Source organism: Odocoileus virginianus, chromosome 10, assembly GCF_023699985.2.
Source record: "Odocoileus virginianus isolate 20LAN1187 ecotype Illinois chromosome 10, Ovbor_1.2, whole genome shotgun sequence".
In the NCBI taxonomy this organism is placed as follows: domain Eukaryota; kingdom Metazoa; phylum Chordata; class Mammalia; order Artiodactyla; family Cervidae; genus Odocoileus; species Odocoileus virginianus.
The window spans coordinates 6,161,687-6,178,142 of record NC_069683.1 but is presented as its reverse complement, the minus strand read 5'-3'; the positions used below and the strand labels follow the sequence as shown (position 1 = coordinate 6,178,142).

Sequence of the window (16,456 nt, the reverse complement as noted above, 5' to 3'; positions counted from 1 at the left end):
AAAGAATTTTAAATGACTCCTCCTCAGAGTTAGAGGATCGAACAGCTTCCAGTTATCAAGGATGTATCTCAAGGGCATCTGCCAGGAAGTGAATTGGTTATTTCCCATCTGAAAAATAGTCATGACAGGGAGGAAAAGGAAAAGAAAAAACTAACAGGCTTTTTGAAGCTTATCCTACCCAGTACTGTCACAACCTGAGAGCCAGGCGTCCCTGGGTCAGGATGCAGATCCCCAGGCAGACTGAGGCATGACAGCCTCCTAGAGGCTGAATCACCGGGCAGGTTGAAGTGTGACGGCCTCCCGAGAATTGGGCCCCTGGGCAGGTCGAGGCGTGACGACCTCCTGGGACCCTTGGGACTAGCGGATCCCTGAGCAGGTTGAGGCGTGACAACCTTTCAAGGACCAGATCCCTAGGCAGGTCAAGGCGTGATGACCTCCTGGGACCCCTGGGCTGGAATTTGGGCGTTCCCAAGGTCTCCAGCATGACCAGTGCTGGGTAGAATTAAGGGGTTGTAACTCATTGCTAGTTTGTCCACCGTGGATGGGAATAGATGCCATGATGTAAGCTCATCTTACCTAGTACTGTGGCAACCTGAGAGCCAGGCATCCCCGCGTCAGGGTGCAGATCTCCAGGCAGGCTGAGGCGTGACAGCCTCCTAGAGATCGAATCCCCGGGCAGGTCAAGGCGTGATGGCCTCCCGAGAATTGGGCCCCTGGGCAGGTCGAGGCATGACGACCTCCTGGGACCCTTGGGACTAGCAGGTCCCCAAAAGGTTGAGGCGTGACAACCTTTCGAGGACCAGATCCCTAGGCAGGTCAAGGCGTGATGACCTCCTGGGACCCCCGGGCTGGAGTTTGGGCGTCCCCAAGTTCTCCAGCGTGACCAGTGCTAGGTAGACTAAGGGGTTGGATATTATACAGTTCTTCCCTCCCAAGGCCAGCTGTTTTTTGGTTATTCCTCTAGTAGATTGTAGAGGCAACATTGTAGGCCTGGATAGGGCTGAGGAAAGGAGCATGAAACAGGATGGGGGGGGAGGGCAGAGCACAACATTTGGAAGAATGACATAGCACAAGGGCATAACGTAAACCAATTAAAATCAATTGGGTCCAACATGACAAGTCAAATTTGAGTAAACCTTAATCCCCAATCTATAAGCCAAAAGATACACCCAAAGGTGGCAGAGCTCTAAGGCAATGTTGAAAGAGGGAGGCGTGGGTGGTTTCCCAATGGCTGGGATGATCCTGCTCATTAGCATATGAATTCGTCCCACTGGCAAAACTTAGTCGGGCTGCATTCCATGGCCCCTACCCTGTAGAATGAGCGCTTTTCTCTGAATCTTAGCAAATCCACCTCCCACTTATCGCTTTGTCTCACTGAATTTTTGCAATAAGACCTCAGAGCCTGAGCCGGGCATCCTGGGTTTTGGTCGGGCTCATGTCCCGGGAGAGAAAGCTGAAGGACAGGAGGAAAAAGCAGTGGGAAAAACGTGCCAAGGAATCCCCTTCATAGCCTGCTGGAAAATTTGCTAGATATCTGACCAGTGCTCACAGTTTCCATTGGCCTGATTCTTGGTACAGAGATGAGAAGGGACAGAAGAAACCCCACCGGCTTGGGTAACCGCTACTGGGGCCCAGCAGATAGTGCCTTTGGGACATACCGAAGAGTAGCCTCTCCAGAGTCCCTCAACTGTGCTCACTGCTGCCCGCCTGTTCGCAGGGGGTTCGAGGAAACAAGAAACGTGAGATTGTAAAGGAGTTAAGATTTTGTTAGGCATGTCCCTCCAGCCATAGCAGCGAGGACCTCCTACCTTAACCAGAGGTCTTCTGGAATCTGAGACTGAGCCGCGTGGGATTTCTGCCGAGTTCTTTTCTCACTGCCCCGGTTTCCAGCACGATGGGCCTTCCCCTGCGCTGGGTTTTCTTCACGTTCCACTTCTACCATGGGAGCTTTGCTGAGTTGGGCTCCTGCTGCGCTTGGCCTCTTCCACATGGAGGTTGTTTCAGCCAGGTTAAATCCGAGTCACGGCACCATAGATGTCAGGCGAGTGTATGTTCCTCGGCTCTTTGTCTCATCACAACAAAAATTTGGAGTGACGGACATTAAAGCCACCTTGGTGGGTTGCCCCATCTCGCAGGAGAGAGAGAGAGAAGAGGGTTTTGGCTCCTCTTTTTATATGTTTCTCTCTCCCTGGGCCTGTCTTATGTAAATTGGGCCAGACAGGAGTGTTGTTTGTTTTACCTGAGGTTCTCACTCTGGTCCTCAGACCTTCCTTTGTTCTATTTTCTCGGGCTTTTCCCTTCCAGGTCTTTTAGCCACCGCCATTCTGGACTCCTTTTCCCTATTCTAACTACCCAACACAAGTATCTGTGTAAAGTGGGATTAGAAATGATTTTTATTACTGGCTATATTTTCCAAATGTTCCACTATGTTCCCTGGTGGCTCGATGGCAAAGAATCTGCCTGCAATCCAGGAGACCTGGTTCAATCCCTGGGTCAGGAAGATCCCCTGGAGAAAGAAGGAAATGGCAACCCACTCCAGGATTCTTGCCTGGAGAATTCTGTGGACAGAGGAGCCTGGAGGGCTACAGCCCATGGGGTCACAAAGAGTTGGACATGACTGAACAACTAACACATTTTGACTGGTTTCAAAAACTGGTGTAGGGGAGGAAAAATAAATTTCCTTCTATCCTTCTAGGTTCTTGGCTGAGAACCCCAGGCAGATTAATGGAATAAAAAATTTTTTTTGCAAATATATGGGACTCAAAGGCAGTTAGGTAATTGAGGTTTATCTACCATCCTGAGCTAAGGAAAGGGACAGGAATCTGGGTCTTCCAAGAAGTGGTGGTACGGCAGGCAGAAGCAATCCACAGAAAGGTAAGAAGAGCAAATAATTAACAAACAAATGCTTGCTTTGCCATGCAGATATGTCTTGCAGATGAGATACTTGTCTCTGATAATAGCTCTCTTCTTAGTACATGCCCCCTTTCTAAAGTGTTTTATGCAGGTAAGGGAGAGGTAAAAAGCTGTCTTAAGTGATTGCCTTCAGTTTAAAATAACCCACAGCCAAAGTGTCACCAGGGAAGCCCCCAGAAGTAATTTTTATAATCAAAAACAATGGGACATTTGTAATGAATGAGGTGCTTGTTTCTGAGTTTCTAAGAGACTTGGGAGATTCTTAGGGCCGAGAAAGAACTCTGAGCTTCAAAATCAAACAAGGTTTTGAACCATAGTTCTGCAACTAGTGTAGTCTTGAGCAGGTCACCAAGCCTTTATAATCCTCAGTTTTCTCATCTTTGAAATGGAGTAACCACCCATCCAACGTTTTATCAAGATTAGATGAGATCATGTGTATAAAGCACTTAGAGTCATTGCATACATATAAATGCCTAGTAACTGCCAACTTCAGTCATGATAGTCATTATTTCTGGTGTGTGGTATATGAACTGGCACTTAGATAAAGACTTCAGAAATGGACTGATGCAGGGAATAATTTCTGAGATGAAAAGCAGCTACAAAAAAAAAATCCCCTGAAGGTGATGTGGGCTTCAGGGAACCACAAACTCCTTTGTAGCTTGGTAGCTGGTGGGTGGGGTGAAGTATTCATTATGGGAGGAGGAATGCTAAGACTGTGCTCTGTAGCAAAACCAGACTGCATAAAGCCATGGGCAAACCCAAACGTTTATGCTCTCAAAAGTCTCAAAAGGCAACCAACCAACCAGAGGAACATAAAGAGCTGGACCTAAGGGTGAGGAAGTTAATATGCACTTTCCCTTTGTGTTGAACTCAATGTCCCCATCTTCTGTGGGTGAGCAGTCCCCTGCATGCACATACTAAAGACCTCAGAACTTGGAGTATTGGGTTACTTGTCACAGAGATCGGGAGAAGGGCCAGGTAAGGGACTAAGGTTTAATAAGCCTGACTACATGTAAGCCAATTTATACACATTTTTTTTTTCACTGAATCCTTGTCATTTTGAGAGGTAGGTGCTACTGCCTCATTTGTAGATGATGCAGTCAGAATCAGGGAGGTTGGTGACTTGATTAAGATTACACAGTTACTAAATGATGGAAAAGTGAAAGTGGCTCAGTCCTGTCTAGCTCTTTGTGACCTCACGGACTGTAAGTTCATGGAATTCTCCAGGCCAGAATGCTGGAGTGGGTAGCTGTTCCCTCCTCCAGGGGATCTTTCCAACCTAGGTATCCAACCCAGATCTCCTGCATTGCAGGCAGATTCTTTACCAGCTGAGCCACCAAGGGAACTCAAACTCAAACTCAAAGGCTGGCATCTACCCCAAGCTGGCATCTTTTCCCATCACACCTCTCCATCATGTCAACTTCCCATTGCCTCGACAAAGGTTTCATAGCAAAGATGGCTAAATATAGTGGAAAGGCAAGGGCTCTCAAGTTAGAAAAGCTGGATTCAATTCTGGAGACTTTCTCTGTGGACCAGGATGAGTCATTTGATATTTCTTAACTTTGGTTTTCCTATCTGCAAAATGGAGATCATGAAACCTGTAGTGCTGAATGACTGAACAGATCAAATGGGGCTGACAGTGCTGCCTAAACTTGAAAAAGTCGTGGGAATGTTAGTGCTTTTGGTTAGGGGCTGGAATTTTAGGATGGGCTTTCCAGGTGGCTCAGCTGGTAAAGGATCCACCTGCCAAGCAGGAGACTTGAGTTTGATCACTGGATCAGGAAGATCCCTTGGAGAAGGAAATGGCATCCCACTCCAGGATTCTTGACTGGGAAATCCCATGGACAGAGGAACCTGGTTGGCTATAGTCCATGGGGTTGCAAGAGAGTCAGGCCTTAGCGACTAACCAACAACAAAGAATTTGAGGATATCTCAGAGGAGGCTGTTGCCAGCAAGGTAGGGTTGATACAGATGCAGGGTAGGAACTTCTGTTTGAGCCTGGAAAGATGAGATGAAGAGAATGGCTCGACTCGCCCAGAGCAGGAGGGCTTTGCACAGCATTTCGTACTTTAAAACAGGTCGGTAAACATTAACTGAAATTAATCCAGGCATGGCACAGGAAGTGCTTTGGGTGAAAATCAATCCTTTCATTAAATATTTGTTACTCACTCTGTACAAGGTCCAGAGAAGATAAAGGAGAATAAAACAGGTCCTTAGTAACATGAAATAGAAGGTGCTAAATAAACATCACTCAGAGAAATCCTCTGGAGGTGCTGTGGAAATAGACATGAAAGATCCAGGCCCTTGCTCAAAGAGCTCCATCTGGGAGAGGGATCTGCTGCATCCTAGACAGAGTATTCAGGGTTCTCAGAGTAGGGCAGAGGTATGAGTGGTCAGAAGGGGAGGGGAGATGCCTGCCTGGGGGCAAGAGGCAGAGAGATAGGGAAGGTGGGAAGAGTAGGCAGGAAATAAGGTCCTTGGCTCTTGTTTCTAATTCAGGGGATGGTCAGCATCAGTTTGAAACATGGACAGTAGTGGGGAGGACAGGAAGGAGACAAGGAGAAATGAGGTTGGGAGGGAGGGACTGGTTGGATGCTGTGAGGAAGGGATTGAGGGCTGGGAGTGGGGGCAGGGAGTAGAAGCTGACCAGAGAGGAGCTCTTTGCTAAGGAAATGGGTCAGAGGTTGGGTTTCTCCTCTCAGAGACAGGAGGTTCAACATATAAAAGCCTCGCACCTCTTGTTAGAGCCCTATCTTTAGTCGTTTAAATTTTCTGAACCTCAATTACTTTATAAAATGAGGCTAATTATATATACCTTATACAATTGTTGTAAAGAATGAACTCCATCAATTCCACAGCATATGTGCCCTAGGAGACATACTCAAGAATGTTCCTAGCAGCACTGTGTGTGTTGGAAAAACACTGGAACCATCTTAAGTGTCCTTCAATTCACTGGATACATAAATTATAATGTATTCATAAAACAGAATGCTACATAGCCAAGAAAATGATGAATTAGAACTCTATGGATCAACAAGTATGAATCTCAGGAACATACTGTTGAATAAAAAAAGTCACAGGAAAACATATGCACCCTAATTCCTTTTATATAAAGTTAAAAACACACACACACAAAACTGAAAAAAAAAAAACAACTCTTAAAAATACAATTATGTAGTTAATTGTAAAGAAAAGCAAGGGAGAAAGGCAAAACATTTGGGAATGTGATTATCTCTGGATGAGAAGGAAGGTGATGGGATGAGGCACTCAGGGGGTTTCCAAGGTAGTGGTAATGTTCATTTTTTTATATAAAAATTGCTTTTGGCAGTGTTCATTTTTAAATACTGCTTTTGGGTGCAGAAGTTTTGTTGTATCATTTTTAAATACTTTTCACATATTTTATAAGTATTCTTTTTATTAATACAAACAAAAAGTCTATCCCACCTAATACTAACTGATATAAATTATATAATAGTTTATAAAAGAAGCCAGCAAATTTAGAGAATTAACTTTGAATGACCCAGCTTTTGATGAATTAATTTGTTGGCTTGTTAGCCATGTGGCAGCGTGATGGTTTGGTGATTTGTGATCTGCTTGTAAAGTTGACCTGGAGTCTGGTGTTGCCTAAGATTGGGACTATCAGCAGGAAGTAAGGCATGGGCCAGCTGGAGGGGGCAGCCCCTAACCCTCCTAGAGGAAGAGGGGAGCTTTGTTGGAGGCCTGGGCTGAGTCCTGATAATGAGTAAGTGCTAGTCTGTTCCTCCCCTTGACAGCTCTCAGCTGTGCCCCCTTCTCGCCACCCCCACAGCCACCCCCCAGGACCAACGGTGTGGGCCTCCTGATGGGTCTCTTGGTATCTACTCTGATTCCCTTCAGTGCTCCAAACCAGATCCAGAGAGAAATGTTTTGTATATAGATCTGATCTCTTTGCCCTGCTAGACACCCTGTCTTCCTTGGCTCACAGGATAATAATCACAATGATTAAAGTGGGACATTGTTGAGACAATGAAAGGAGTTAGCGCATGTAGCCCTCAACTGTAGCCCGCCAGGCTTTTCTGTCCATGAGATTTCCCAGGCGGGAATACTGGAGTGGGTTGCCATTTCCTTCTCCAGAGAAATCTGCCCGACCTTGGGATCCAACCCACTTGTCCTGCATTGACAGGCTCATTCTTTAACACTGAGCCGCCAGAGCTGCTGTTATAGTTAAAAGCCTGTGCCCCTCCCCCTACCTCCACCTTGCATGGCCTCTCCAGGTTCACCTTGGGATCTTGTAAATAATCTCCAGGTACTTCCCACTTGTCTTCTCAGTTCCTGGAGTGCACCAGACTCCTTCTTCCTTTGGGAACCTGTTTTTTGGGTCTTAGCCACATGTTCTTGTTCTGGGAACCGTCTCAGAGCCCACTACCTTTACCCCAGACAAGCCACTTCTCCTGAGAAGGAACCGACTAATTTCTCTTTCCTTGGTGCCAAGCACAAAGCGGGTACCGGCAAGCTTTGTTAAAGAGAAGAATGATACACTGAGGGTCTGAACGGTTGACACCAGGGCCAGCACTGACTGACTTCCTGCCACTCTGATGATGACAAAGCTGCATGTCGCACTGCGCGGGGCGGTCAGCAGCCTGGAGGACCTGCTCATTAGTCCAGCATTTGCGGGGGCCGCAGGGAGTTTCCTGAGGACTTTCCCACTGAGAACCACTCGCTCAAAGCCTGAGCACGAGCCCCAGGATAACCAAAGCTGAAGCATCTTTTACTGTCAGCCAGCAGGATCTTGGACTCTGAAATATGACGCAAGCGGCTCTGGCAGCCTTGGCCCTTCGCTCTTGTCTGGCCCTACTTCTCACTTGACTTCTCCTCTACACTCAGCACAGCTTATTTACAGGGCTCCCACGTGTGAGCACGGGAGGAGGGGCACTCGGTGATGACAGCCAGCAGCCCCCAGGCCTTGGGGCATCTGGGTGAGGAAATGAGGAAGGTATGTACACAGTTCATGTCAACAGTAATGACTGCAAGCTCAGGAATCTGGCCAGGGCAGCTGCTGCCTAGAGGGAGTTTCTGGTGTTCAGTGAATGCCCAATATTGTGGGATGGATGTACGGCTAGTATGGGGGGTGGGGGTGTTCATTCGGTCAGCCGTCTCCTCCCTCGCAAGAGAAGGCTTTCTTCAGCACTGAGTTTTGAGGCATGGGCAGCTGTTTTTCAGATGTTCGGGGATCATATGAAGATGAGGGAATAGCATAGGTCAAGATGCAGAGACCTGAAATGACGGGATTGCCGTGGTATTACGGTAGTTCTGGGGTAGAGCAAGGAAGTGTAGAGGTTTTGGAGGAATGGGCATGGGAGCAGATTAGGCTGAAGAGAAAGGCAACTGAGGCTTTGTCCTGCGGCACTGGGAGCTAAAGAAGGATTTTTACCAGGGGAAAGGCATGATGAAATTGCTGTTTGCAAAAGATCACTCTGATAGTCTGTGCAGGGGTTAGAAGGCAAGAGAAGAGATTGCTAGAGCCTATTGTAACAATCCAAGTGAAAGATGGTGTGGTTTGACTTAAGGCCGGCAGCAGGACTGAAGAACAAGAGACCGATTCGAGACATCCTTTCTCATCAGAATGGTAAGGGCAGGTGGCTCCTCTATTAAATATGCATTATACTCTGGCTGTGTTCAGGAAAACATGTATGCATGTGAGAGGGGAGAGGTGCAGAGATGAAGAAGACACTTCCCTCCCCTTACAGAGGGGAGGCCAACCTGCATTAATCCATCACTTTGACTGAGGGCCCGCTTAGCCCAGGACCAGAGGTAAACACCATACACTGTCTGCAGTGGCAAGCGGGCGAGGAACCAGACCCTGAAGCCCTGTGGGAACTTAGGTGCCAGAGTGTTGCTTCTAGCTCATGCAGATGCATGGGGTCAGGTAAAGAGGAGGCCGTAGAGTGGGACCTTGGGACATGGGGGTTTGATGCTTTGGGAAGCCACTCTGGGCAGGGGGCACAACGTGAGCAAAGCACAGTGATGCCGAGGCCCAAGGAACAATGATTCAGTTTGGGGTGTGTGTGTGTGTGTGTGTGTGGCTACAGAGAAAGAGACAGGACATGGCGGGGCCAGCTGGGGGTGGCCCATGGTGAGCCCTAACGCCAGCCTAAGGAGCAGGGGTGGGTGGAGCAACTCTGGAGGCCACAGAGGCTTCTGTGCAACACTAGGGACATGGTCTGTGTGAAAGAAGGGCAAATCTGGGGTTTCCCTGGTGGCTCAGTGGTGAAAAATCCACCTGCCAATGCAGGAGATGTGAGTCTGATCCCTGGTCTGGGAAGATCCCACACACCGCAGAGCTACTAAGTCCATGTACCACAACCACTGAGCTTGTGCTCTAGAGCTGCAAACTGCAACTACTGAGCCCACATGCCCTAGAGCCCGTGTTCTGCACCAAGAGACGCCACCACAGTGAAGAGCCCACGCCCCAAAGGTAGAGAGTAGTCCCCACTTGCTGCAACTAGAGAAAAGCCCTCGCAGCAATGAAGACCCAGAACAGCCAAAATAAATAAATAAATAAAAGTATAAGATGACAAATTTAGTACCATGTTCACTAAGCTGGAGGGACAAGCCCTTCCCTGAACGAGGAGATCAGTAGTTGGTTGTTGGCATAGCCACTGTGAGCAATGATGGTTCTCTAGACCAGATTTCTGGCAGAACTAGTGAAACTGAGGGGACAGATGTGTGAAGGAGACAAAGGCAGCCTATTGAGGATTCCACGAGTATTTAACTCTCTTCTTACTGCTTATTCTCGGTTCACAGGACCAGACTTTGTGCTAGGCGTGAGGGTGTGGGCAGTTATTCAGGCACAGTTAGCAAGGATCCCATGACTGGTGTGAGCTCACAGGCCAAAGGGAGAAAAGAGAGAAAGGAAACATTCGTTGTCTTTCAATTAGAGCTAGTGCCAGGAACTTGATATATGTACTCTCAAAACGATAGCAGGAATAAGATTATCTCCATTTTTTTTTTTTTTCAGATGTGGAAACAGATTCTGAAATGTGAAGTTACTTGTCCCAGTTGCAGAAGCAAATTAGGGGAAACTTCCAAAGACAGCACTTTTTCTCCTATACCAGGAGCCTCCATTGAAGCCATCCAGATCTCTCTGGTGTTCATGTCCCCTGTTGCATATGGAGATAACAGCGATGATATAGATGACTAATAGTTGAGAGGGACCAAGAATTGTTTCTCATGTATATCAACTAATTTAATACTTGCAACAATGCTGTGAGTTGGATCCTATTATTATCCCCTCGAGATAGACAAGCATTCTTGAAACTCAAAGAGGTTAATGATTTATCCAAGGTCAAAGCACTGGTAAATGGAAGAGACAGGATTTGAACCTAGGGGGTCCTGTTCAAAGCCCATGCTCTTAATCAATGTGTTATCCATAAGTAATAACCAGCTAGATTCTCCTATGCAGACATAAATTAAATTACCTAGTGTGCTTGTTTTCAGATTTTATTTATTATTTTATTTATTTATTTTTGACTACACTGGGTCTTTGTTACTTCAGAGGCTTCCTCTAGTTTCGGTGAGCGGGGGCTACTCCTTGTTGTTGTGGTGCGTGGACTTCTTATTGGGGTAACTGGTCCTGTTGAAAGCACAGGCTCTAAGAGCTCAGGCTTCAGTAGTTGCTGCACTCAGGTTCAGCAGCTGTGACACAACGGCTCAGCAGGCCCTAGAGTGAGGGCTTCAGTAGTTGTGGCAAAGGGCTTAGTTGCTCCGAGGTATATGGAATCCTCCCAGACCAGAGACTGAACCCCTGCATTGACTAGCAGATTCCCATCCACTGTACCACCAGGGAAGCCCATTTGCAGATTTTATATTTACACATGTTTATTTATTCATTCAAAGAGCCTATGCGAAGAACCAACTCATTGGGAAAGGCCCCGATGCTGGGAAAGATTGAAAGCAGGAGGAGAAGGGTACGACAGAGGATGAGATGATTGGATGACATCACCAACTCAATGGACATGAGTTTGAACAAATTCCAGGAGACAGTGAAGGACAGGGAAGCCTGGTGTACTGTAGTCCACACCAGGCTTTGCAGTGAGAAGCACTGAGGTAGGGCCAAGCGAGATTCCCTGAGGAGCAGAAAGGAAGCTGGTGGAGCTGGATTAGATTAATGATAGGGAGAGTGGCAGAAAATGACATGGGAGGGTGATGGGATCATATGGGGCCACGGCATGAAGTTTAGATATCTAGAGAAAGTAAAGTAAGCAAGGTGGTGATATTTAGCCTTAGGGATAACAGGAATAGTAGAGTCATTCTGTTCACAACCACAAATTTGCAATCAGTCATTTGCAATCACACCAGGGGTTGCAAAGAGTAGGACACGACTGAGTCACTGAACAACAATGTTCATTCATTCAGCAGTTATTGAGTGCCTTTTATGTGCCAGGCCCTCTATCCAGTACACCAAGGAAATCCAAGGATATTTAAGACAAGGGCCTGCTCTCAGGGCTGGCTGAGAGACAAATGAACAGGTACAGCGAGGAACAGGGAAGACATCAGAGGGGCTGGGCAGAGGTAAGACACTATCTAAAGTAAGGCACACCATGTTCATTCTGCCTGCTACGTAGACAACAAGCCCTAGGAAGGTAAGGATGGGAGTCAGAAGACCAGTGAAGATTGGTGCAGTTGATCAGGAGAAAGACACACCGGTGGCCTGGGCCAGGATGGTGGCTGGGCAGTTGCATTACAACATGGGTGTCGGTGGCCTGGCTGAGAGCTCTGCTTGAATGAGATCTCTCACCAACTCCTGGCTCTACCACTGAGGACCCTATTAGTCTCTGGACAGGTCTCTTCCTCTGGACCAATGTGAGGTAAGGTGCTTGTGTCAGAATGACTCTACTATTCCTGTCATCCCTAAGGTTAAATATCACTACCCTGCTTACCTTACTTTCTCTGGATGTCTAAACTCCATGCCATGGCCCCATATGATCCCATCACCCTCCCATGTCATTTTCTGCCACTTTCCCTATCATTAATCTAATCCAGCCCCACCAGCTTCTTTTCTATTCCTCAGGGAGTTTCGCTTGGCCCTACCTCAGTGTTTCTCACCTGCTGTTGCTCAGCCCAGGAAGCACTTTCTCTAGATCATTATCAGGCTAGGTCTTTTGCAACCTGATCTCAGCTTAAAGTTCATCTCCTCAAAGAGGCCATTTCCATCTTAACTTAGATGGAACCCCAATTTGCCATATCAATTCTCCAAGATTACATTTCTCCTAGAACTTAGTACAAACCAAAACCATCTTCCTTAATTGTTTTCCTCTTTGTCATCTATCTTCTCAATACAAAATCAGTTCCCTGAGAACAGAGACCTAGTCTGTCTTTGCTCATTATGATATACCCAGTGCTTAGAACAGCCCATTGTTGGCACATGGTAAATACTTAGTGAGTATTTGTTGAATGACTGAGTGAACGAATGAATGAGCCATCTTTCAGCTTTCTGTAACGTATATTCTAAAACAAGATATTATCCATTTGCTGAATCAGAAAAGTTTTTTTATAATTAAAAAAATTAAAAGTCTGGATTTAAAGAAGGAAGTGAATATGCATTCTCCTGAATTGAATTTTTTTTAATCGTGCTGTCATAGACTGTTCAAATTGGGTGGAAACTATCTTGATCTTTAGAGTCAGGCAGTAAAAGTGAATGTGTTAGTCGCTAGTTGTGTCTGACTCTGAGACCCCATGGACTGTGGCCCACCAGGCTCCTCTGTCCATGGGATTCTCCAGGCAAGAATGCTGGGGTGGTTTGCCATATCCTCCTCCAGAGGATCTTCCTGACCCAGGGATTGAACCTAAGTTTCCTGCACTGGCAGGCAGATTCTTTACCATCTGAGCCACCAGGAGAGCCCAGGCAGCCCTGGGTTCAAATGCCAGATCTGTTGTTTGCTAGCACACATATGTCACTTAACCTCCTGATCCTCAGTCTCCCTAGCTATAAAATGGGGGTAATAATGTCTACCTTGGAGGGGACATTCAATTAGACATTAGATATACAGTGCTGAGGACATAGCTGGTGCTCAGTAAGTTGTTAATTCCTCCTACCTCCACGGGGACCCTGTGGGCACAAGCCTGTCTCACTCTCCAGGATGTGACCTCCAAGGGCAGCCTTATCTTCAATATCTCTTCTGTGGGGCTGTGCAGGTCCTAAAGACTTGTATATATTGTGCAAATAGTGGAACCTCATTCCCCAGAGGAGGAAACTGTAGCCCAGGGAGGCAGAGTGACTGTCACACAGTGTGTGAATGGCAGAGAGTGGCTGAGAGCCCAGCTTAACTTAGAGCCCAGTGCTTTTTTATTCCCCCCTTCCTCCATTCTCTGCTGCTCTGGTTTTATTCATTGTTCACACGCAACATTCTGAAGCCTGTCCCAGGTTTTGTATGCATCCACATAGCTCTCTGCAGCTCAGGGGGCTATTTAGGCTCAGAGGAAGCCTGTGCCAGAGCTGGTGAGCAAAATGGAAATACTTCACAAGCTTTATAAGAAGGGTTCCAACAGAATTGCAGAGGTTAACTCTGAAATAAATTCTCAGTGACCAAAAGTACAGGCAGAGTCACACAGTAATGTTCACCAGCCCTCAACTGTGCTTCTCTGTCATTCTGCTCAATTCATATCGCTTCCTGATCACCCCATAGGCTGGCCTCATGCTGAGCCCTGGACTCTGGAAGACCAATGACATCAGATTAAGGGATGTGAACAGATGTGGACGTAGGCTCTGACCACACGATGTACTCTGAGCAGAGACAGAAAAATATAGGAAGCTGGGGGAGCCCAGAGGAAGAGTCCCTAGACCAGCCTGGTAGATAGGAAGGGCTTCCTGGAGGAGGTGATATCTCAGTTTCACTTTTTTCTATGTGAAGAATATTCTCTTGCACTGATAACATGGCTTTCCTCAAACCTGGAAAATGTATGGGTGAGGAGAAATGAACTACCCCTGAAACACTTTAGTTTTTGCTTCTTGGAGGTTTAGGTAATTCTGATTTGCTGATTGGATCCTGACGTGGACATTTTTGCCATAATGCCATATATATGATCCTGAAACAAAACAAAGTAAAACATAATCCTTTTGCAAAGTCATATGGTGTAAACATGATAGGATTTAACAAACAAGTTTGGGGCAGATCATTTAAATCTATGGATCTTTGTAAGCGGAGTGCTAACGAAAATAGCACTGGTCCCAGTGAAACATCAGCAGGGCTAAATCACCATTAGCATTTGCACCCAGCCTCAAGGTCACTTTGAGGTCATGCCTGACCCTGATGGCTCAGACGATATGGTAAAGAACCTGTGCACCAATGCAGGAGACATAAGAGACTTGGGTTTGATCCCTGGGTCAGGAAGATCTGCTGGAGAAGGAAATGGCAAACCACTCCAGTATTCTTGCCTGGGAAATCCCTTGGATAGTGGCGCCTGGAGGTCTATAGTCTGTAGGGTTACAAAGAGTCGGAAACCACTGAGCAACTAACACACTTTTCATGGTCACTTCATCCTAGCAGCCTTGAATCTCAGGTTTTGTGCTTCCTTCCAGATGTAAGATCTTTATGGCATTTGCCTCTGACAGAGACTAGGATCACCAGAGTGAAAAATCTAAGGTTTTGATTTTTTCAAAAGGAATACTATTTTTTTTTTTCCTTAGCTACCACAGGAAGTTTCTGCACTCTCCACTTCCCCAGAGAGTCTCACACTGGAGAGGATGGTGCTTCCCGAAGCCACTAAACCAGTGATGATGTGCACCAGAACAAAGCACTTCTGCAGGGTTTTCCGCATTTCTGTAAGGTCTTCATAAAATGTTACAGCTTCCTCTTTAGTAGTGAGAAGGCTTGCTCCTAACTGCTTCAAAACAAGCAAGTGCTAGAATATACGGCATAGGAATCAGTATAATTTCCACATAATATGGACAGTGTTCCCCGCCTTTATCCATCATATTCACGGGTGTGCACTATTCCTATGAAAGAAACACATTTCAGCAGAACAGACTGTTTTTTTGTTGTGTTTTATTTCTGCCACACTGGTATGCAGGATCTTAGTACCCCGACCAGAGATCGAACCCATGCCCCCTACACTGAAAGTGTGGAGACTTAACCACTGGACCACCAGGGAAGTCCCTAAGAACAGATGGCTTTGAATCTTCCTTGAGGGATGACATTTAAAGTGCTTTCTTCTTCAGGAAGTTTTCAAAGACCCTCTGGCCTCAGCCCACTCATCCTCTACAATGCACACGACCCTTTATCACATACACTCTTTTCTTCAAACGTCACAACAGTTTCGTGGATTAAGACACGTGGGTGACACATACCACTCCCACTGCTCCCTCTCAGTGGGAAGGGTGATGGAATTATCCACTGCTGAGGGTCTGCAGGCTACAGGCCTTGCACCAGACACTGCCATATGCCACCTAATTTCGTCCTCAAGGCAGCCCAGTGAGGCCAAGGAGAGTTTACTTCCAGGACAGTTCGATGTTGTCTTCACTTTCCAGGGGAAGAACCTGGAGCCTGGGTATATTAAGGCCGTCCAGCTAAGGAGTGACAGGGCAGGATGGGAACCAGGACTTGTATGAAGATAACCCCTGTGGTCTTTCCCTACCATCTCAGGGAGCCAAACTAGCAACTGGCAGCAAAATTGATGCGGTTATCCCCACTGCAGATTTGATCCCTGGGTCAGGAAGATCCCCCAGAGGAGGAAATGGCAACCCACTCCAGTATTCTTGCCTGAAAAATGCCATGGACAGAGGAGCCCGATGGGCTACAGTCCATTAGAGTTGCAAAGAGTTGGACATGACTGAGTGAGCACACACACGTACATATATATCCCCACTGCAGAGCAGCTCCTGAAAGCCTGAATGGCTTCCAGGCTGAGAGCAGGAAGCTCACATCTCAGCAGGACTGTGTGAGTATCGATTCCTGTTTAAGTGAGCATTTATTAGAAGCCAGGCACTGTGCCAAATGCTTTGCAATACAACCTCCCTAAACTTCTCCCAAGCCCTGTGAACTAAGGATTTCTAAAACCCAATTCTCAAGTGAGGAACTTCAAGCCAGGAGTTAAGCAATTTGCCCCCAAAGTCTTGTTGAGGAAGGGCTGAGATCTGAATCCATATCCCACTGACTACGTGTGAATCTGAGCGCTGATGGAATCAATGGAGCCTCACAGGGCTGAGAGAGCTTGCAGTTTGGAAGAACCTCTGGAGGCACCAACGACTGTAGGCAAGACAACCTACATAGGACAAGCTGAGTCTAAAACCCTCACCTTGAAGATACACGAAAGCTGAGACTTTGATGGAAATAGAAGCTTTCTTGGGAGAGTGGACAGTATTGCTCCTCTCCATCCCCGCCTGTACAGATCCCCATGTGAGAAGGGTAAAAGGGAGCTTCTTCCTTTCTTAAAGCAACTGAGGGAAGCTTCCAGGGAACCACCCAGAGAATGTTTTTTGTGTCTTAACATTTCATGGGTGTAGAACTAGCCCCTGGACCACACCTGAACATGTATATGGGCGACGGGCTTGGCTAGAGCGCCCACT

At 46.8% G+C, this 16,456-nt stretch overlaps 1 long non-coding RNA gene across 1 annotated transcript; it reads left to right on the top strand.

Annotated features, from left to right (window-relative positions):
• The first annotated feature begins 5,561 nt into the window (after positions 1-5,561).
• LOC110139592 (uncharacterized) lies at positions 5,562-10,388 on the top strand. The gene is made up of 3 exons (XR_002314536.2): positions 5,562-7,885; positions 8,460-8,518; positions 9,911-10,388. It is a non-coding gene; the product is annotated as an uncharacterized lncRNA (long non-coding RNA).
• The last annotated feature ends 6,068 nt before the right edge of the window (positions 10,389-16,456 follow it).